The sequence below is a fragment of the Channa argus genome, unplaced genomic scaffold (genome assembly GCF_033026475.1).
Source record: "Channa argus isolate prfri unplaced genomic scaffold, Channa argus male v1.0 Contig211, whole genome shotgun sequence".
NCBI lineage: Eukaryota > Metazoa > Chordata > Actinopteri > Anabantiformes > Channidae > Channa > Channa argus.
The window spans coordinates 1-21,000 of NW_027125429.1; the positions used below are offsets into that span (position 1 = coordinate 1).

Genomic DNA, 21,000 nt, shown 5'->3' on the forward strand with positions numbered 1-21,000 from the left:
ATGCCGGAATGGTGTTCAGCAAGAGCCGGAGGAGAGTCGATCGGGAGCGTGTCCCATCCTGCTGACATCAAAGCACTGTCGGTTTGCAGATCCACATGAATATTTAACGAATCAAAGAACAAGTTGATGGCGTCGTCTCTGTTTCCTGATTGAGTACTTTTCTTGTTTAACACTACGTATCGTAAGTTACCTGGACAATAACTCAATTTGCATAAACTAATGGCCGACATCGTCGGTTTGGCAGAATACAACCCTCCAGTCACAGAAACGCATGTCAATAGACCTACTCAACATAACACGCCAAAAGTGAATAAAACTTTTACACACTGGAGTCGTAGAACAATGGTAAAAAATGTCATGTCTATGCTGATGGGGAACTTTAGGCTCTCCACGACTCCCCCTGACGAGAACATCGTTCTTAAACAGGTGCGCGAGCAAAGGAAGGGCGGATCTTTAAAACAAATCACTAATGTGGAGCTTCCTTGACGCTCCCTGACATTGTGGCCGATGTGTGATTTACGCTGTCAAAGTTCAGTCATCCCAGGAAAGCAGCCCACCTCCAATCTTTGAGTAGTTGTGGCCGAGTGGTCAAGGCGATGGACTTGAAATCCATTGGGGTTTCCCCGCGCAGGTTCGAATCCTGTCAGCTACGTACGCCTCCCTTTTGGCCCTTTCTTCCCAGTGTTCCAGTGATAATGGGTTTCTCCAGGGAGATAACACGTGCAGACATTTCCAACGCACCTGAGCTGAATTAAGCGGCAAAAACAAATAATGTTCCTGATGGACTTTAGCAGCAAGGTCTGTGACTATTGATCTCGTATTATTTGAGTTTTCTGTGCAACAGCTAAGTAAATATAGATTGATGACAATTTTGGCTCCTGTTGTGATCCAAACGAGCGGTTGACCTGCTCCTTATGTCGCAGTCTCTTTTGACTGATGCCATGTAAAAAACTTGGCGCATTCTTTCGGCCAAGAGTTCACATGTGGACTGTCTTTGACGGTGCTTGACGTCATCCCCGCTTAGAGGCTTCATATGTCAACGTCCAACTGTTCCGGGACAGCATCCTATGTTCCCGTTGGATGCAGTTTGGTCCCCGTGCTCAACCCCATAGACTCGACGTGCACTGGAGATTACCAGCGCAGGTTCACATCCTGTTACTACGTAAGCCTTAACTTTGACCCTTTTTTCCCATTGTTCAAGTGGAAGGTGGGATTTGCTTCCTAAGGGGAGGTGTTACACACAGGCATTCACGTAGCGCATGGTCTGAAAGTATGGGGTCAAATGGCAGAGTTTGGGGATGAACAATAACAATATGGCTTTGTGGATTCAGATGTGGGAGAAATGTAAACACTCCAAGCCACGAGGACGCCGGTAAATGCAGTAATGTCTCTGGAAGGAGCTGACATTTGAAGACGTAGCTTCAAAGTGTCGGGGGTATATATGGGTGCAGAGCTGCTTGCATAGCCCACGGTCAGCATTCCCTGAGCGAGACTCCTAGCCGCTACAGTATAGGGGGTCTCAGGTCCAACTTTGGTATTCACAAAATGTATAATACAACCATTGCACTTTTGAAAGGTTAAATATTGTTGTCAAATTCATTGGCCTCTCTATAAAACAAGTCCGTTATCTCATTTGAATTCCATTTTCAGTGCAACAGCAACTTTAGTAATAATTCCTAATAATTATTGCGCCTCCTGTAAATGAAAAAAAAATGGTTGACAGCTCCTTTTGTTTCGACCCATGTTCTGTAAATAAGTCTACCCTCTGTTTAGGTCAAGATTTCTAATGTGGAGCTTCCTAGGTGAATTTATTCATGTTCAGTACATATAGAATTTGTACTCATCAGCCCAACTGAAGCGTGTCAAAGTGAGGAATGATGTCAAGGAAATCTAAAAGAACGAGGAAACAGTTGCAGGAGATTGTTATTGGAGGGCATCAAAATGAGCGAATTCCCTGACCGGGAATCGAACCCGGGCCACGGCGGTGAGAGCGCCGAATCCTAGCCACTAGACCATCAGGGAGAGTCAAGAGGAGAAAGAACGAGAATGAAAACAATATAACCCAGTAGTCAGGCTCCCACAAGTTTGGTCGTTACACCTCGTTATTTCGCATTGGAAAGCAGCCCGGCTTGAGTCTTTGAGTAGTTGTGGCCGAGTGGTCAAGGCGATGGACTCGAAATCCATTGGGGTTTCCCCGTGCAGGTTGGAATCCTGCCAGCTACGTATCCCTCCCTTTTGGCCCTTTCTTCCCAGTGTTCCAGTGATAATGGGTTTCTCCAGGGAGATAACGCATGCAGACATTCCCAACGCTCCTGAATTCCTAGCCAATGCATTGTCCAAGTAGGCCTTCTAAATCATTTCCCATGACTTGGAGGTTTAGTCAATGAATTACAGCAAAACCCCTCAAAACTGTCAATCCATCAGCCGGGTCTGTATGCAAGTTGGGATCCTCCGTTTTTATACCAGCTGCTACATTGGCAACTGTACGTTGTTCTTTAAAATGTGATGGGGAGCAACAAAAGCGGGCCCCCTTCTATACATCTTTCAACATTGAGAGAGGTGTATTTATTCATCTTCAGTTCATATAGAATTTGTACTTATCAGCCCAACTGAAATGTGTCAAAGTGTGGAATGATGTGATGGAGATCTAAAAGCACAAGGAAACAGTTGCAGCAAAACCCCTCAAAACTGTCAATCCATCAGCCGGGTCTGTATGCAAGTTGGGATCCCCCGTTTTTATACCAGCTGCTACATTGGCAACTGTACGTTGTTCTTTAAAATGTGATGGGGATTGTTGTGATCCAAACGCTCGTTTGGATCACAACAGGAGCCAAAATTGTCATCAATCTATAATTACTTAGCTGTTCCACAGAAAACTCAAATAATACGAGATCAATAGTCACAGGCCTTGCTGCTAAAGTCCATCTGGAACATTATTTGTTTTTGCCGCTTAATTCAGCTCAGGTGCGTTGGAAATGTCTGCACGTGTTATCTCCCTGGAGAAACCCATTATCACTGGAACACTGGCGCAGGTTCACATCCTGTTACTACGTAAGCCTTAACTTTGACCCTTTTTTCCCATTGTTCAAGTGGAAGGTGGGATTTGCTTCCTAAGGGGAGGTGTTACACACAGGCATTCACGTAGCGCATGGTCTGAAAGTATGGGGTCAAATGGCAGAGTTTGGGGATGAACAATAACAATATGGCTTTGTGGATTCAGATGTGGGAGAAATGTAAACACTCCAAGCCACGAGGACGCCGGTAAATGCAGTAATGTCTCTGGAAGGAGCTGACATTTGAAGACGTAGCTTCAAAGTGTCGGGGGTATATATGGATGCAGAGCTGCTTGCATAGCCCACGGTCAGCATTCCCTGAGCGAGACTCCTAGCCGCTACAGTATAGGGGGTCTCAGGTCCAACTTTGGTATTCACAAAATGTATAATACAACGATTGCACTTTTGAAAGGTTAAATATTGTTGTCAAATTCATTGGCCTCTCTATAAAACAAGTCCGTTATCTCATTTGAATTCCATTTTCAGTGCAACAGCAACTTTAGTAATAATTCCTAATAATTATTGCGCCTCCTGTAAATGAAAAAAAAATGGTTGACAGCTCCTTTTGTTTCGACCCATGTTCTGTAAATAAGTCTACCCTCTGTTTAGGTCAAGATTTCTAATGTGGAGCTTCCTAGACGCTCCCTGACATTGTGGCCGATGTGTGATTTACGCTGTCAAAGTTCAGTCATCCCAGGAAAGCAGCCCACCTCCAATCTTTGAGTAGTTGTGACCGAGTGGTCAAGGCGATGGACTTGAAATCCATTGGGGTTTCCCCGCGCAGGCTAGAATCCTGTCAGCTACGTACGCCTCCCTTTTGGCCCTTTCTTCCCAGTGTTCCAGTGATAATGGGTTTCTCCAGGGAGATAACACGTGCAGACATTTCCAACGCACCTGAGCTGAATTAAGCGGCAAAAACAAATAATGTTCCTGATGGACTTTAGCAGCAAGGCCTGTGACTATTGATCTCGTATTATTTGAGTTTTCTGTGCAACAGCTAAGTAAATATAGATTGATGACAATTTTGGCTCCTGTTGTGATCCAAACGAGCGGTTCACCTGCTCCTTATGTCGCAGTCTCTTTTGACTGATGCCATGTAAAAAACTTGGCGCGTGCTTTCTAGAGGCCAAGAGTTCACCAGCGCAGGTTCACATCCTGTTACTACGTAAGCCTTAACTTTGACCCTTTTTTCCCATTGTTCAAGTGGAAGGTGGGATTTGCTTCCTAAGGGGAGGTGTTACACACAGGCATTCACCTAGCGCATGGTCTGAAAGTATGGGGTCAAATGGCAGAGTTTGGGGATGAACAATAACAATATGGCTTTGTGGATTCAGATGTGGGAGAAATGTAAACACTCCAAGCCACGAGGACGCCGGTATATGCAGTAATGTCTCTGGAAGGAGCTGACATTTGAAGACGTAGCTTCAAAGTGTCGGGGGTATATATGGGTGCAGAGCTGCTTGCATAGCCCACGACCCCTCTGTGGGATTCCTAGGCAATGCATTGTCCAAGTACGCCGTCTAAATCATTTCCCATGACTTGGAGGTTTAGCCAGTGAATTACAGAGCAACAAAAGTGGCCCCCCTTCCACACATGTTTCAAAATGGAGAGATGTGTATTTATTCATGTTCAGCACATATAGAATTTGTACTCATCAGCCCAACTGAAGCGTGTCAAAGTGAGGAATGATGTCAAGGAAATCTAAAAGAACGAGGAAACAGTTGCAGCAGATTGTTATTGGAGAGCATCAAAATGAGCAAATTCCCTGACCGGGAATCGAACCCGGGCCGCGGCGGTGAGAGCGCCGAATCCTAGCCACTAGACCATCAGGGAGAGTCAAGAGAAGAAAGAACGAGAATGAAAACAATATAACCCAGTAGTCAGGCTCCCACAAGTTTGGTCGTTACACCTCGTTATTTCGCATTGGAAAGCAGCCCGGCTTGAGTCTTTGAGTAGTTGTGGCCGAGTGGTCAAGGCGATGGACTCGAAATCCATTGGGGTTTCCCTGCGCAGGTTCGAATCCTGTCAGCTACGTATGCCTCCCTTTCTTCCCAGTGTTCCAGTGATAATGGGTTTCTCCAGGGAGATAACACGTGCAAACATTTCCAACGCACCTGAGCTGAATTAAGCGGCAAAAACAAATAATGTTCCTGATGGACTTTAGCAGCAAGGTCTGTGACTATTGATCTCGTATTATTTGAGTTTTCTGTGCAACAGCTAAGTAAATATAGATTGATGACAATTTTGGCTCCTGTTGTGATCCAAACGAGCGGTTGACCTGCTCCTTATGTCGCAGTCTCTTTTGACTGATGCCATGTAAAAAACTTGGCGCATTCTTTCGGCCAAGAGTTCACATGTGGACTGTCTTTGATGGTGCTTGACGTCATCCCCGCTTAGAGGCTTCATATGTCAACGTCCAACTGTTCCGGGACAGCATCCTATGTTCCCGTTGGATGCAGTTTGGTCCCCGTGCTCAACCCCATAGACTCGACGTGCACTGGAGATTACCAGCGCAGGTTCACATCCTGTTACTACGTAAGCCTTAACTTTGACCCTTTTTTCCCATTGTTCAAGTGGAAGGTGGGATTTGCTTCCTAAGGGGAGGTGTTACACACAGGCATTCACGTAGCGCATGGTCTGAAAGTATGGGGTCAAATGGCAGAGTTTGGGGATGAACAATAACAATATGGCTTTGTGGATTCAGATGTGGGAGAAATGTAAACACTCCAAGCCACGAGGACGCCGGTAAATGCAGTAATGTCTCTGGAAGGAGCTGACATTTGAAGACGTAGCTTCAAAGTGTCGGGGGTATATATGGGTGCAGAGCTGCTTGCATAGCCCACGACCCCTCTGTGGGATTCCTAGGCAATGCATTGTCCAAGTAGGCCGTCTAAATCATTTCCCATGACTTGGAGGTTTAGCCAGTGAATTACAGAGCAACAAAAGTGGCCCCCCTTCCACACATGTTTCAAAATTGAGAGAGGTGAATTTATTCATGTTCAGTACATATAGAATTTGTACTCATCAGCCCAACTGAAGCGTGTCAAAGTGAGGAATGATGTCAAGGAAATCTAAAAGAACGAGGAAACAGTTGCAGGAGATTGTTATTGGAGGGCATCAAAATGAGCGAATTCCCTGACCGGGAATCGAACCCGGGCCGCGGCGGTGAGAGCGCCGAATCCTAGCCACTAGACCATCAGGGAGAGTCAAGAGGAGAAATAACGAGAATGAAAACAATATAACCCAGTAGTCAGGCTCCCACAAGTTTGGTCGTTACACCTCGTTATTTCGAATTGGAAAGCAGCCCGGCTTGAGTCTTTGAGTAGTTGTGGCCGAGTGGTCAAGGCGATGGACTCGAAATCCATTGGGGTTTCCCCGTGCAGGTTGGAATCCTGCCAGCTACGTATCCCTCCCTTTTGGCCCTTTCTTCCCAGTGTTCCAGTGATAATGGGTTTCTCCAGGGAGATAACGCATGCAGACATTCCCAACGCTCCTGAATTCCTAGCCAATGCATTGTCCAAGTAGGCCTTCTAAATCATTTCCCATGACTTGGAGGTTTAGTCAATGAATTACAGCAAAACCCCTCAAAACTGTCAATCCATCAGCCGGGTCTGTATGCAAGTTGGGATCCTCCGTTTTTATACCAGCTGCTACATTGGCAACTGTACGTTGTTCTTTAAAATGTGATGGGGAGCAACAAAAGCGGGCCCCCTTCTATACATCTTTCAACATTGAGAGAGGTGTATTTATTCATCTTCAGTTCATATAGAATTTGTACTTATCAGCCCAACTGAAATGTGTCAAAGTGTGGAATGATGTGATGGAGATCTAAAAGCACAAGGAAACAGTTGCAGCAAAACCCCTCAAAACTGTCAATCCATCAGCCGGGTCTGTATGCAAGTTGGGATCCTCCGTTTTTATACCAGCTGCTACATTGGCAACTGTACGTTGTTCTTTAAAATGTGATGGGGATTGTTGTGATCCAAACGCTCGTTTGGATCACAACAGGAGCCAAAATTGTCATCAATCTATATTTACTTAGCTGTTGCACAGAAAACTCAAATAATACGAGATCAATAGTCACAGGCCTTGCTGCTAAAGTCCATCTGGAACATTATTTGTTTTTGCCGCTTAATTCAGCTCAGGTGCGTTGGAAATGTCTGCACGTGTTATCTCCCTGGAGAAACCCATTATCACTGGAACACTGGCGCAGGTTCACATCCTGTTACTACGTAAGCCTTAACTTTGACCCTTTTTTCCCATTGTTCAAGTGGAAGGTGGGATTTGCTTCCTAAGGGGAGGTGTTACACACAGGCATTCACGTAGCGCATGGTCTGAAAGTATGGGGTCAAATGGCAGAGTTTGGGGATGAACAATAACAATATGGCTTTGTGGATTCAGATTGTGGGAGAAATGTAAACACTCCAAGCCACGAGGACGCCGGTAAATGCAGTAATGTCTCTGGAAGGAGCTGACATTTGAAGACGTAGCTTCAAAGTGTCGGGGGTATATATGGGTGCAGAGCTGCTTGCATAGCCCACGGTCAGCATTCCCTGAGCGAGACTCCTAGCCGCTACAGTATAGGGGGTCTCAGGTCCAATTTTGGTATTCACAAAATGTATAATACAACGATTGCACTTTTGAAAGGTTAAATATTGTTGTCAAATTCATTGGCCTCTCTATAAAACAAGTCCGTTATCTCATTTGAATTCCATTTTCAGTGCAACAGCAACTTTAGTAATAATTCCTAATAATTATTGCGCCTCCTGTAAATGAAAAAAAAATGGTTGACAGCTCCTTTTGTTTCGACCCATGTTCTGTAAATAAGTCTACCCTCTGTTTAGGTCAAGATTTCTAATGTGGAGCTTCCTTGACGCTCCCTGACATTGTGGCCGATGTGTGATTTACGCTGTCAAAGTTCAGTCATCCCAGAAAAGCAGCCCACCTCCAATCTTTGAGTAGTTGTGACCGAGTGGTCAAGGCGATGGACTTGAAATCCATTGGGGTTTCCCCGCGCAGGCTAGAATCCTGTCAGCTACGTACGCCTCCCTTTTGGCCCTTTCTTCCCAGTGTTCCAGTGATAATGGGTTTCTCCAGGGAGATAACACGTGCAGACATTTCCAACGCACCTGAGCTGAATTAAGCGGCAAAAACAAATAATGTTCCTGATGGACTTTAGCAGCAAGGCCTGTGACTATTGATCTCGTATTATTTGAGTTTTCTGTGCAACAGCTAAGTAAATATAGATTGATGACAATTTTGGCTCCTGTTGTGATCCAAACGAGCGGTTGACCTGCTCCTTATGTCGCAGTCTCTTTTGACTGATGCCATGTAAAAAACTTGGCGCGTGCTTTCTAGAGGCCAAGAGTTAGCCAGCGCAGGTTCACATCCTGTTACTACGTAAGCCTTAACTTTGACCCTTTTTTCCCATTGTTCAAGTGGAAGGTGGGATTTGCTTCCTAAGGGGAGGTGTTACACACAGGCATTCACCTAGCGCATGGTCTGAAAGTATGGGGTCAAATGGCAGAGTTTGGGGATGAACAATAACAATATGGCTTTGTGGATTCAGATGAGGGAGAAATGTAAACACTCCAAGCCACGAGGACGCCGGTATATGCAGTAATGTCTCTGGAAGGAGCTGAAATTTGAAGACGTAGCTTCAAAGTGTCGGGGGTATATATGGGTGCAGAGCTGCTTGCATAGCCCACGACCCCTCTGTGGGATTCCTAGGCAATGCATTGTCCAAGTACGCCGTCTAAATCATTTCCCATGACTTGGAGGTTTAGCCAGTGAATTACAGAGCAACAAAAGTGGCCCCCCTTCCACACATGTTTCAAAATGGAGAGAGGTGTATTTATTCATGTTCAGCACATATAGAATTTGTACTCATCAGCCCAACTGAAGCGTGTCAAAGTGAGGAATGATGTCAAGGAAATCTAAAAGAACGAGGAAACAGTTGCAGCAGATTGTTATTGGAGAGCATCAAAATGAGCAAATTCCCTGACCGGGAATCGAACCCGGGCCGCGGCGGTGAGAGCGCCGAATCCTAGCCACTAGACCATCAGGGAGAGTCAAGAGAAGAAAGAACGAGAATGAAAACAATATAACCCAGTAGTCAGGCTCCCACAAGTTTGGTCGTTACACCTCGTTATTTCGCATTGGAAAGCAGCTCGGCTTGAGTCTTTGAGTAGTTGTGGCCGAGTGGTCAAGGCGATGGACTCGAAATCCATTGGGGTTTCCCTGCGCAGGTTCGAATCCTGTCAGCTACGTATGCCTCCCTTTCTTCCCAGTGTTCCAGTGATAATGGGTTTCTCCAGGGAGATAACACGTGCAAACATTTCCAACGCACCTGAGCTGAATTAAGCGGCAAAAACAAATAATGTTCCTGATGGACTTTAGCAGCAAGGCCTGTGACTATTGATCTCGTATTATTTGAGTTTTCTGTGCAACAGCTAAGTAAATATAGATTGATGACAATTTTGGCTCCTGTTGTGATCCAAACGAGCGGTTGACCTGCTCCTTATGTCGCAGTCTCTTTTGACTGATGCCATGTAAAAAACTTGGCGCATTCTTTCGGCCAAGAGTTCACATGTGGACTGTCTTTGACGGTGCTTGACGTCATCCCCACTTAGAGGCTTCATATGTCAACGTCCAACTGTTCCGGGACAGCATCCTATGTTCCCGTTGGATGCAGTTTGGTCCCCGTGCTCAACCCCATAGACTCGACGTGCACTGGAGATTACCAGCGCAGGTTCACATCCTGTTACTACGTAAGCCTTAACTTTGACCCTTTTTTCCCATTGTTCAAGTGGAAGGTGGGATTTGCTTCCTAAGGGGAGGTGTTACACACAGGCATTCACGTAGCGCATGGTCTGAAAGTATGGGGTCAAATGGCAGAGTTTGGGGATGAACAATAACAATATGGCTTTGTGGATTCAGATGTGGGAGAAATGTAAACACTCCAAGCCACGAGGACGCCGGTAAATGCAGTAATGTCTCTGGAAGGAGCTGACATTTGAAGACGTACCTTCAAAGTGTCGGGGGTATATATGGGTGCAGAGCTGCTTGTAGGCCGTCTAAATCATTTCCCATGACTTGGGGGTTTAGCCAGTGAATTACAGAGCAACAAAAGTGGCCCCCCTTCCACACATGTTTCAAAATGGAGAGAGGTGTATTTATTCATGTTCAGCACATATAGAATTTGTACTCATCAGCCCAACTGAAGCGTGTCAAAGTGAGGAATGATGTCAAGGAAATCTAAAAGAACGAGGAAACAGTTGCAGGAGATTGTTATTGGAGGGCATCAAAATGAGCAAATTCCCTGACCGGGAATCGAACCCGGGCCGCGGCGGTGAGAGCGCCGAATCCTAGCCACTAGACCATCAGGGAGAGTCAAGAGGAGAAAGAACGAGAATGAAAACAATATAACCCAGTAGTCAGGCTCCCACAAATTTGGTCGTTACACCTCGTTAGTTCGCATTGGAAAGCAGCCCGGCTTGGGTCTTTGAGTAGTTGTGGCCGAGTGGTCAAGGCGATGGACTCGAAATCCATTGGGGTTTCCCCGCGCAGGTTCGAATCCTGCCAGCTACGTATCCCTCCCTTTTGGCCTTTTCTTCCCAGTGTTCCAGTGATAATGGGTTTCTCCAGGGAGATAACGCATGCAGACATTCCCAACGCTCCTGAATTCCTAGCCAATGCATTGTCCAAGTAGGCCTTCTAAATCATTTCCCATGACTTGGAGGTTTAGTCAATGAATTACAGCAAAACCCCTCAAAACTGTCAATCCATCAGCCGTGTCTGTATGCAAGTTGGGATCCTCCGTTTTTATACCAGCTGCTACATTGGCAACTGTACGTTGTTCTTTAAAATGTGATGGGGAGCAACAAAAGCAGGCCCCCTTCTATACATCTTTCAACATTGAGAGAGGTGTATTTATTCATCTTCAGTTCATATAGAATTTGTACTTATCAGCCCATCTGAAGTGTGTCAAAGTGTGGAATGATGTGATGGAGATCTAAAAGCACAAGGAAACAGTTGCAGGAGATTGTTATTGGAGAGCATCAATGTGATCTAATTCCCTGACCGGGAATCGAACCCGGGCCGCGGCGGTGAGAGCGCCGAATCCTAGCCACTAGACCATCAGGGAGAGTCAAGACGGGAAGGAGCGAGAATGAAAACTATATAACCCAGTAGTCAGGCTCCCACAAATTTGGTCGTTACACCTCGTTATTTCGCATTGGAAAGCAGCAGAGGCTTGCTGCCGGTCACCATTCCCTGAGCGAGACTCCTAGCCGCTACAGTATAGGGGGTCTCAGGTCCAACTTTGGTATTCACAAAATGTATAATACAACGATTGCACTTTTGAAAGGTTAAATATTGTTGTCAAATTCATTGGCCTTTCTATAAAACAAGTCTGTTATCTCATTTGAATTCCATTTTCAGTGCAACAGCAACTTTAGTAATAATTCCTAATAATTATTGCGCCTCCTGTAAATGAAAAAAAAAATGGTTGACAGCTCCTTTTGTTTCGACCCATGTTCTGTAAATAAGTCTACCCTCTGTTTAGGTCAAGATTTCTAATGTGGAGCTTCCTTGACGCTCCCTGACATTGTGGCCGATGTGTGATTTACGCTGTCAAAGTTCAGTCATCCCAGGAAAGCAGCCCACCTCCAATCTTTGAGTAGTTGTGGCCGAGTGGTCAAGGCGATGGACTTGAAATCCATTGGGGTTTCCCCGCGCAGGTTCGAATCCTGTCAGCTACGTACGCCTCCCTTTTGGCCCTTTCTTCCCAGTGTTCCAGTGATAATGGGTTTCTCCAAGGAGATAACACGTGCAGACATTTCCAACGCACCTGAGCTGAATTAAGCGGCAAAAACAAATAATGTTCCTGATGGACTTTAGCAGCAAGGTCTGTGACTATTGATCTCGTATTATTTGAGTTTTCTGTGCAACAGCTAAGTAAATATAGATTGATGACAATTTTGGCTCCTGTTGTGATCCAAACGAGCGGTTGACCTGCTCCTTATGTCGCAGTCTCTTTTGACTGATGCCATGTAAAAAACTTGGCGCATTCTTTCGGCCAAGAGTTCACATGTGGACTGTCTTTGACGGTGCTTGACGTCATCCCCGCTTAGAGGCTTCATATGTCAACGTCCAACTGTTCCGGGACAGCATCCTATGTTCCCGTTGGATGCAGTTTGGTCCCCGTGCTCAACCCCATAGACTCGACGTGCACTGGAGATTACCAGCGCAGGTTCACATCCTGTTACTACGTAAGCCTTAAGTTTGACCCTTTTTTCCCATTGTTCAAGTGGAAGGTGGGATTTGCTTCCTAAGGGGAGGTGTTACACACAGGCATTCACGTAGCGCATGGTCTGAAAGTATGGGGTCAAATGGCAGAGTTTGGGGATGAACAATAACAATATGGCTTTGTGGATTCAGATGTGGGAGAAATGTAAACACTCCAAGCCACGAGGACGCCGGTAAATGCAGTAATGTCTCTGGAAGGAGCTGACATTTGAAGACGTAGCTTCAAAGTGTCTGGGGTATATATGGGTGCAGAGCTGCTTGCATAGCCCACGACCCCTCTGTAAGATTCCTAGGCAATGCATTGTCCAAGTAGGCCGTCTAAATCATTTCCCATGACTTGGAGGTTTAGCCAGTGAATTACAGAGCAACAAAAGTGGCCCCCCTTCCACACATGTTTCAAAATGGAGAAAGGTGTATTTATTCATGTTCAGCACATATAGAATTTGTACTCATCAGCCCAACTGAAGCGTGTCAAAGTGAGGAATGATGTCAAGGAAATCTAAAAGAACGAGGAAACAGTTGCAGGAGATTGTTATTGGAGAGCATAAAAAATGAGCAACTTCCCTGACCGGGAATCGAATCCTGGCCGCGGCGGTGAGAGCGCCGAATCCTAGCCACTAGACCATCAGGGAGAGTCAAGAGGAGAAAGAACGAGAATGAAAACTATATAACCCAGTAGTCAGGCTCCCACAAATTTGGTCGTTACACCTCGTTATTTCGCATTTGAAAGCAGCAGAGGCTTGCTGCCGGTCAGCATTCCCTGAGCGAGACACCTAGCCGCTACAGTATAGGGGGTCTCAGGTCCAACTTTGGTATTCACAAAATGTATAATACAACGATTGCACTTTTGAAAGGTTAAATATTGTTGTCAAATTCATTGGCCTCTCTATAAAACAAGTCCGTTATCTCATTTGAATTCCATTTTCACTGCAACAGCAACTTTAGTAATAATTCCTAATAATTATTGCGCCTCCTGTAAATGAAAAAAAAATGGTTGACAGCTCCTTTTGTTTCGACCCATGTTCTCTAAATAAGTCTACCCTCTGTTTAGGTCAAGATTTCTAATGTGGAGCTTCCTTGACGCTCCCTGACATTGTGGCCGATGTGTGATTTGCGCTGTCAAAGTTCAGTCATCCCAGGAAAGCAACCCATCTCAAATCTTTGAGTAGTTGTGGCCGAGTGGTCAAGGCGATGGACTTGAAATCCATTGGGGTTTCCCCGCGCAGGTTCGAATCCTGTCAGCTACGTACGCCTCCCTTTTGGCCCTTTCTTCCCAGTGTTCCAGTGATAATGGGTTTCTCCAGGGAGATAACACGTGCAGATATTTCCAACGCACCTGAGCTGAATTAAGCGGCAAAAACAAATAATGTTCCTGATGGACTTTAGCAGCAAGGCCTGTGACTATTGATCTCGTATTATTTGAGTTTTCTGTGCAACAGCTAAGTAAATATAGATTGATGACAATTTTGGCTCCTGTTGTGATCCAAACGAGCGGTTGACCTGCTCCTTATGTCGCAGTCTCTTTTGACTGATGCCATGTAAAAAATTGGCGCGTGCTTTCTAGAGGCCAAGAGTTCACCAGCGCAGGTTCACATCCTGTTACTACGTAAGCCTTAACTTTGACCCTTTTTTCCCATTGTTCAAGTGGAAGGTGGGATTTGCTTCCTAAGGGGAGGTGTTACACACAGGCATTCACGTAGCGCATGGTCTGAAAGTATGGGGTCAAATGGCAGAGTTTGGGGATGAACAATAACAATATGGCTTTGTGGATTCAGATGTGGGAGAAATGTAAACACTCCAAGCCACGAGGACGCCGGTAAATGCAGTAATGTCTCTGGAAGGAGCTGACATTTGAAGACGTAGCTTCAAAGTGTCGGGGGTATATATGGGTGCAGAGCTGCTTGCATAGCCCACGACCCCTCTGTGGGATTCCTAGGCAATGCATTGTCCAAGTAGGCCGTCTAAATCATTTCCCATGACTTGGAGGTTTAGCCAGTGAATTACAGAGCAACAAAAGTGGCCCCCCTTCCACACATGTTTCAAAATGGAGAGAGGTGTATTTATTCATGTTCAGCACATATAGAATTTGTACTCATCAGCCCAACTGAAGCGTGTCAAAGTGAGGAATGATGTCAAGGAAATCTAAAAGAACGAGGAAACAGTTGCAGGAGATTGTTTTTGGAGAGCATCAAAATGAGCAACTTCCCTGACCGGGAATCGAATCCTGGCCGCGGCGGTGAGAGCGCCGAATCCTAGCCACTAGACCATCAGGGAGAGTCAAGAGGAGAAAGAACGAGAATGAAAACAATATAACCCAGTAGTCAGGCTCCCACAAGTTTGGTCGTTACACCTCGTTAGTTCGCATTGGAAGCAGCCCGGCTTGAGTCTTTGAGTAGTTGTGGCCGAGTGGTCAAGGCGATGGACTCGAAATCCATTGGGGTTTCCCCGCGCAGGTTTGAATCCTGCCAGCTACGTATCCCTCCCTTTTGGCCCTTTCTTCCCAGTGTTCCAGTGATAATGGGTTTCTCCAGGGAGATAACGCATGCAGACATTCCCAACGCTCCTGAATTCCTAGCCAATGCATTGTCCAAGTAGGCCTTCTAAATCATTTCCCATGACTTGGAAGTTTAGACAATGAATTACAGCAAAACCCCTCAAAACTGTCAATCCATCAGCCGGGTCTGTATGCAAGTTGGGATCCTCCGTTTTTATACCAGCTGCTACATTGGCAACTGTACGTTGTTCTTTAAAATGTGATGGGGAGCAACAAAAGCGGGCCCCCTTCTATACATCTTTCAACATTGAGAGAGGTGTATTTATTCATCTTCAGTTCATATAGAATTTGTACTTATCAGCCCAACTGAAATGTGTCAAAGTGTGGAATGATGTGATGGAGATCTAAAAGCACAAGGAAACAGTTGCAGGAGATTGTTATTGGAGAGCATCAATGTGATCTAATTCCCTGACCGAGAATCGAACCCTGGCCGCGGCGGTGAGAGCGCCGAATCCTAGCCACTAGACCATCAGGGAGAGTCAAGAGAAGAAACAACGAGAATGAAAACAATATAACCCAGTAGTCAGGCTCCCACAAGTTTGGTCGTTACACCTCGTTATTTCGCATTGGAAAGCAGCCCGGCTTGAGTCTTTGAGTAGTTGTGGCCGAGTGGTCAAGGCGATGGACTCGAAATCCATTGGGGTTTCCCCGCGCATGTTGGAATCCTGCCAGCTACGTATCCCTCCCTTTTGGCCCTTTCTTCCCAGTGTTCCAGTGATAATGGGTTTCTCCAGGGATATAACGCATGCAGACATTCCCAATGCTCCTGAATTCTTAGCCAATGCATTGTCCAAGTAGGCCTTCTAAATCATTTCCCATGACTTGGAGGTTTAGTCAATGAATTACAGCAAAACCCCTCAAAACTGTCAATCCATCAGCCGGGTCTGTATGCAAGTTGGGATCCTCCGTTTTTATACCAGCTGCTACATTGGCAACTGTACGTTGTTCTTTAAAATGTGATGGGGAGCAACAAAAGCGGGCCCCCTTCTATACATCTTTCAACATTGAGAGAGGTGTATTTATTCATCTTCAGTTCATATAGAATTTGTACTTATCAGCCAAACTGAAGTGTGTCAAAGTGTGGAATGATGTGATGGAGATCTAAAAGCACAAGGAAACAGTTGCAGGAGATTGTTATTGGAGAGCATCAATGTGATCTAATTCCCTGACCGGGAATCGAACCCGGGCCGCGGCGGTGAAAGCGCCAAATCCTAGCCACTAGACCACCAGGGAGTCGAGAGTCAACAGTTCAGGGTCCCAGAGCTTGGAAAAAGGAAAAATCACACTACCCTTAAAACAACTAAATCACCCTTAAAGAGACAGATTCCTGGGCCAAAGACAGCTGCCACTCACTGTCCATGGAGACTCAGCTTAGTGGCTCATGACCTCCCATCGTGCGAGACGGAGACAAAAATACTCCAACGACGGGACAGGGAGAATTTAAGCAAAGCTGAAGCTTATGGAAATATGCCGGAATGGTGTTCAGCAAGAGCCGGAGGAGAGTCGATCGGGAGCGTGTCCCATCCTGCTGACATCAAAGCACTGTCGGTTTGCAGATCCACATGAATATTTAACGAATCAAAGAACAAGTTGATGCCGTCGTCTCGGTTTCCTGATTGTGTACTTTTCTTGTTTAACACTACGTATCGTAAGTTACCTGGACAATAACTCAATTTGCATAAACTAATGGCCGACATCGTCGGTTTAGCAGAATATACAACCCTCCAGTCACAGAAACGCATGTCAATAGACCTACTCAACATAACACACCAAAAGTGAATACAACTTTTACACACTGGAGTCGTAGAACAATGGTAAAAAATGTCATGTCTATGCTGATGGGGAACTTTAGGCTCTCCACGACTCTCCCTGACGAGAACATCGTTCTTAAACAGGTGCGCGAGCAAAGGAAGGGCGGATCTTTAAAACAAAGAGATTTTTTTGTGAACATCACAATCTAAAATGACCCTCCTGCGACGTCATTAGCAAAAGGCAGCAAGAGAAGAGCGTTCCCTGAGGAGGGGTGTCAAACCCGGGCCGCCAAACCCGGGCCGCAGCGTGTGAGAGCGCCGGATCTTAGCCACTAGACGATCAGGATCCAGACAAATAGGACCAGGGAATTTGGCTGTGGAGGTGATCCTTTGAAAAAAGGCAAAGAAGCATTCCTGGGTCTTTACCCGTTTCAGGCAGCGTCAAAAGCAAGTTCCCTGACCGGGAATCGAACCCGGGCCGCGGCGGTGAAAGCGCCGAATCCTAGCCACTAGACGATCTGGAAGGTATTGCCTGTTACACAAGAGGTCACAAAAGTGAATATTATTTTTATACTGTGGCTCAAATTTGGCTTTTCACATTCATACTGTGACGTCCTTCAGTCCTTGTTCTTTCGAGACGCACACAGTTCTCATTTAAGCCACCTAGGCTGAAACTACCAATATGTGTTTAGAAAAACAAATAGGACCAGGGAATTTGGCTGTGGAGGTGATCCTTTGAAAAAAGGCAAAGAAGCGTTCCTTGGTCTTTACCCGTTTCAGGCAGCGTCAAAAGCAAGTTCCCTGACCGGGAATCGAACCCGGGCCGCGGCGGTGAAAGCGCCGAATCCTAGCCACTAGACCACCAGGGAGTCGAGAGTCAACAGTTCAGGGTCCCAGAGATTGCAAAAAGGAAAAATCACACTACCCTTAAAACAACTAAATCACCCTTAAAGAGAAAGATTCTTGGGCCAAAGACAGCTGCCACTCACTGTCCATGGAGACTCAGCTTAATGGCTCATGACCTCCCATCGTGCGAGACGGAGACAAAAATACTCCAACGACGGGACAGGGAGAATTTAAGCAAAGCTGAAGCTTATGGAAATATGCCGCAATGGTGTTCAGCAAGAGCCGGAGGAGAGTCGATCGGGAGCGTGTCCAATCCTGCTGACATCAAAGCACTGTCGGTTTGCAGATCCACATGAATATTTAACGAATCAAAGAACAAGTTGATGCCGTCGTCTCGGTTTCCTGATTGTGTACTTTTCTTGTTTAACACTACGTATCGTAAGTTACCTGGACAATAACTCAATTTGCATAAACTAATGGCCGACATCGTCGGTTTAGCAGAATATACAACCCTCCAGTCACAGAAACGCATGTCAATAGACCTACTCAACATAACACACCAAAAGTGAATACAACTTTTACACACTGGAGTCGTAGAACAATGGTAAAAAATGTCATGTCTATGCTGATGGGGAACTTTAGGCTCTCCACGACTCTCCCTGACGAGAACATCGTTCTTAAACAGGTGCGCGAGCAAAGGAAGGGCGGATCTTTAAAACAAAGAGATTTTTTCTTGAACATCACAATCTAAAATGACCCTCCTGCGACGTCATTAGCAGAAGGCAACAAGAGAAGAGCGTTCCCTGAAGAGGGGTGTCAAACCCGGGCCGCGGCGTGTGAGAGCGCCGAATCCTAGCCACTAGACGATCCGGATCCAGACAAATAGGACCATGGAATTTGGCTGTGGAGGTGATCCTTTGAAAAAAGGCAAAGAAGCGTTCCTTGGTCTTTACCCGTTTCAGACAGCGTCAAAAGCAAGTTCCCTGACCGGGAATCGAACCCGGGCCGCGGCGGTGAAAGCGCCGAATCCTAGCCACTAGACCACCAGGGAGTCGAGAGTCAACAGTTCAGGGTCCCAGAGCTTGGATAAAGGAAAAATCACACTACCCTTAAAACAACTAAATCACCCTTAAAGAGACAGATTCTTGGGCCAAAGACAGCTGCCACTCACTGTCCATGGAGACTCAGCTTAATGGCTCATGACCTCCCATCGTGCGAGACGGAGACAAAAATACTCCAACGACGGGACAGGGAGAATTTAAGCAAAGCTGAAGCTTATGGAAATATGCCGGAATGGTGTTCAGCAAGAGCCGGAGGAGAGTAGATCGGGAGCGTGTCCCATCCTGCTGACATCAAAGCACTGTCGGTTTGCAGATCCACATGAATATTTAACGAATCAAAGAACAAGTTGATGCCGTCGTCTCGGTTTCCTGATTGTGTACTTTTCTTGTTTAACACTACGTATCGTAAGTTACCTGGACAATAACTCAATTTGCATAAACTAATGGCCGACATCGTCGGTTTGGCAGAATACAACCCTCCAGTCACAGAAACGCATGTCAATAGACCTACTAAACATAACACACCAAAAGTGAATAAAACTTTTACACACTGGAGTCGTAGAACAATGGTAAAAAATGTCATGTCTATGCTGATGGGGAACTTTAGGCTCTCCACCACTCTCCCTGACGAGAACATCGTTCTTAAACAGGTGCGCGAGCAAAAGAAGGGTGGATCTTTAAAACAAAGAGATTTTTTTGTGAACATCACAATCTAAAATGACCCTCCTGCGACGTCATTAGCAGAAGGCAGCAAGAGAAGAGAGTTCCCTGAGGAGGGGTGTCAAACCCGGGCCGCGAAACCCGGGCCGCCACACCCGGGCCGCGGCGTGTGAGAGCGCCGAATCCTAGCCACTAGACGATCCGGAAGGCATTGCCTGTTACACAAGAGGTCACAAAAGTGAATATTATTTTTATACCGTGGCTCAAATTTGGCTTTTCACATTCATACTGTGACGTCCTTCAGTACTTGTTCTTTCCAGACGCACACAGTTCTCATTTAAGCCACCTAGGCTGAAACTACCAATATGTTTCTTGAAAGTCCATAAACCTTGGTGATCTCTTGGACCTCCCCTAACTACGCTTTCCCTTCCCCCATGTACACATCGTGGAAAATGTTGAGACCAAGGAGTGTCCTCTGCGCGTTGGTGGTATAGTGGTTGAGCATAGCTGCTTCCCAAGCAGTTGACCCGGGTTCGATTCCTGGCCAATGCATTGCGTGGGTGGGCCTTTTGGTATGAGGAATTACTTGGGATCATGTAGCTTTCCTTCCCATAACACCTACCAATGTGGCCTCGAAGGCTCAGAAACTGCAACTGCACGCGTGGTGCTCTCTCCCAAAGTAGTGCTAATGAATGTGGCTGCTTGCCTTTTGCTGCCAATCCACAGAAAATACGGGTTCGCCTACAATGCCTGTTACTCTAATTTGATGAGAGCGTTGATCCACGTTCTGTGCGCAAATAGGACCAGGGAATTTGGCTGTGGAGGTGATCCTTTGAAGAAAGGCAAAGAAGCGTTCCTGGGTCTTTACCCGTTTCAGGCAGCGTCAAAAGAAAGTTCCCTGACCGGGAATCGAACCCGGGCCACGGCGGTGAAAGCGCCGAATCCTAGCCACTAGACCACCAGGGAGTCGAGAGTCAACAGTTCGGGGTCCCAGAGCTTGGAAAACGGAAAAATCACACTACCCTTAAAACAACTAAATCACCCTTAAAGAGACAGATTCCTGGGCCAAAGACAGCTGCCACTCACTGTCCATGGAGACTCAGCTTAGTGGCTCATGACCTCCCATCGTACGAGACGGAGACAAAAATACTCCAACGACGGGACAGGGAGAATTTAAGCAAAGCTGAAGCTTATGGAAATATGCCGGAATGGTGTTCAGCAAGAGCCGGAGGAGAGTCGATCGGGAGCGTGTCCAATCCTGCTGACATCAAAGCACTGTCGGTTTGCAGATCCACATGAATATTTAACGAATCAAAGAACAAGTTGATGCCGTCGTCTCGGTTTCCTGATTGTGTACTTTTCTTGTTTAACACTACGTATCGTAAGTTACCTGGACAATAACTCAATTTGCATAAACTAATGGCCGACATCGTCGGTTTAGCAGAATATACAACCCTCCAGTCACAGAAACGCATGTCAATAGACCTACTCAACATAACACACCAAAAGTGAATACAACTTTTACACACTGGAGTCGTAGAACAATGGTAAAAAATGTCATGTCTATGCTGATGGGGAACTTTAGGCTCTCCACGACTCTCCCTGACGAGAACATCGTTCTTAAACAGGTGCGCGAGCAAAGGAAGGGCGGATCTTTAAAACAAAGAGATTTTTTTGTGAACATCACAATCTATAATGACCCTCCTGCGACGTCATTAGCAGAAGGCAGCAAGAGAAGAGAGTTCCCTGAGGAGGGATGTAAAACC

At 46.0% G+C, this 21,000-nt stretch overlaps 23 non-coding genes across 23 annotated transcripts; 13 read left to right on the top strand and 10 right to left on the bottom strand.

Annotated features, from left to right (window-relative positions):
• The first annotated feature begins 570 nt into the window (after positions 1 to 570).
• trnas-uga (transfer RNA serine (anticodon UGA)) lies at positions 571 to 652 on the top strand. The gene has a single exon. It is a non-coding gene; the product is annotated as a tRNA-Ser (tRNA).
• A 1,298-nt stretch (positions 653 to 1,950) lies between these two features.
• On the bottom strand, positions 1,951 to 2,022 carry trnae-cuc (transfer RNA glutamic acid (anticodon CUC)). The gene has a single exon. It is a non-coding gene; the product is annotated as a tRNA-Glu (tRNA).
• A 119-nt stretch (positions 2,023 to 2,141) lies between these two features.
• On the top strand, positions 2,142 to 2,223 carry trnas-cga (transfer RNA serine (anticodon CGA)). The gene has a single exon. It is a non-coding gene; the product is annotated as a tRNA-Ser (tRNA).
• Positions 2,224 to 3,776: 1,553 nt separating this feature from the next.
• On the top strand, positions 3,777 to 3,858 carry trnas-uga (transfer RNA serine (anticodon UGA)). Its single transcript has one exon. It is a non-coding gene; the product is annotated as a tRNA-Ser (tRNA).
• A 956-nt stretch (positions 3,859 to 4,814) lies between these two features.
• Positions 4,815 to 4,886, bottom strand: trnae-cuc (transfer RNA glutamic acid (anticodon CUC)). The gene has a single exon. It is a non-coding gene; the product is annotated as a tRNA-Glu (tRNA).
• Positions 4,887 to 5,005: 119 nt separating this feature from the next.
• Positions 5,006 to 5,087, top strand: trnas-cga (transfer RNA serine (anticodon CGA)). Its single transcript has one exon. It is a non-coding gene; the product is annotated as a tRNA-Ser (tRNA).
• A 1,097-nt stretch (positions 5,088 to 6,184) lies between these two features.
• trnae-cuc (transfer RNA glutamic acid (anticodon CUC)) lies at positions 6,185 to 6,256 on the bottom strand. Its single transcript has one exon. It is a non-coding gene; the product is annotated as a tRNA-Glu (tRNA).
• A 119-nt stretch (positions 6,257 to 6,375) lies between these two features.
• On the top strand, positions 6,376 to 6,457 carry trnas-cga (transfer RNA serine (anticodon CGA)). The gene has a single exon. It is a non-coding gene; the product is annotated as a tRNA-Ser (tRNA).
• Positions 6,458 to 8,011: 1,554 nt separating this feature from the next.
• Positions 8,012 to 8,093, top strand: trnas-uga (transfer RNA serine (anticodon UGA)). The gene has a single exon. It is a non-coding gene; the product is annotated as a tRNA-Ser (tRNA).
• A 956-nt stretch (positions 8,094 to 9,049) lies between these two features.
• trnae-cuc (transfer RNA glutamic acid (anticodon CUC)) lies at positions 9,050 to 9,121 on the bottom strand. Its single transcript has one exon. It is a non-coding gene; the product is annotated as a tRNA-Glu (tRNA).
• Positions 9,122 to 9,240: 119 nt separating this feature from the next.
• trnas-cga (transfer RNA serine (anticodon CGA)) lies at positions 9,241 to 9,322 on the top strand. Its single transcript has one exon. It is a non-coding gene; the product is annotated as a tRNA-Ser (tRNA).
• A 1,048-nt stretch (positions 9,323 to 10,370) lies between these two features.
• On the bottom strand, positions 10,371 to 10,442 carry trnae-cuc (transfer RNA glutamic acid (anticodon CUC)). Its single transcript has one exon. It is a non-coding gene; the product is annotated as a tRNA-Glu (tRNA).
• Positions 10,443 to 10,561: 119 nt separating this feature from the next.
• Positions 10,562 to 10,643, top strand: trnas-cga (transfer RNA serine (anticodon CGA)). The gene has a single exon. It is a non-coding gene; the product is annotated as a tRNA-Ser (tRNA).
• A 484-nt stretch (positions 10,644 to 11,127) lies between these two features.
• trnae-cuc (transfer RNA glutamic acid (anticodon CUC)) lies at positions 11,128 to 11,199 on the bottom strand. Its single transcript has one exon. It is a non-coding gene; the product is annotated as a tRNA-Glu (tRNA).
• A 534-nt stretch (positions 11,200 to 11,733) lies between these two features.
• On the top strand, positions 11,734 to 11,815 carry trnas-uga (transfer RNA serine (anticodon UGA)). Its single transcript has one exon. It is a non-coding gene; the product is annotated as a tRNA-Ser (tRNA).
• A 1,712-nt stretch (positions 11,816 to 13,527) lies between these two features.
• trnas-uga (transfer RNA serine (anticodon UGA)) lies at positions 13,528 to 13,609 on the top strand. The gene has a single exon. It is a non-coding gene; the product is annotated as a tRNA-Ser (tRNA).
• Positions 13,610 to 14,754: 1,145 nt separating this feature from the next.
• trnas-cga (transfer RNA serine (anticodon CGA)) lies at positions 14,755 to 14,836 on the top strand. The gene has a single exon. It is a non-coding gene; the product is annotated as a tRNA-Ser (tRNA).
• A 675-nt stretch (positions 14,837 to 15,511) lies between these two features.
• Positions 15,512 to 15,593, top strand: trnas-cga (transfer RNA serine (anticodon CGA)). The gene has a single exon. It is a non-coding gene; the product is annotated as a tRNA-Ser (tRNA).
• A 484-nt stretch (positions 15,594 to 16,077) lies between these two features.
• trnae-uuc (transfer RNA glutamic acid (anticodon UUC)) lies at positions 16,078 to 16,149 on the bottom strand. Its single transcript has one exon. It is a non-coding gene; the product is annotated as a tRNA-Glu (tRNA).
• Positions 16,150 to 17,464: 1,315 nt separating this feature from the next.
• trnae-uuc (transfer RNA glutamic acid (anticodon UUC)) lies at positions 17,465 to 17,536 on the bottom strand. Its single transcript has one exon. It is a non-coding gene; the product is annotated as a tRNA-Glu (tRNA).
• Positions 17,537 to 18,492: 956 nt separating this feature from the next.
• Positions 18,493 to 18,564, bottom strand: trnae-uuc (transfer RNA glutamic acid (anticodon UUC)). The gene has a single exon. It is a non-coding gene; the product is annotated as a tRNA-Glu (tRNA).
• Positions 18,565 to 19,713: 1,149 nt separating this feature from the next.
• Positions 19,714 to 19,786, top strand: trnag-ccc (transfer RNA glycine (anticodon CCC)). Its single transcript has one exon. It is a non-coding gene; the product is annotated as a tRNA-Gly (tRNA).
• Positions 19,787 to 20,128: 342 nt separating this feature from the next.
• Positions 20,129 to 20,200, bottom strand: trnae-uuc (transfer RNA glutamic acid (anticodon UUC)). The gene has a single exon. It is a non-coding gene; the product is annotated as a tRNA-Glu (tRNA).
• Between the last annotated feature and the right edge of the window lie 800 nt (positions 20,201 to 21,000).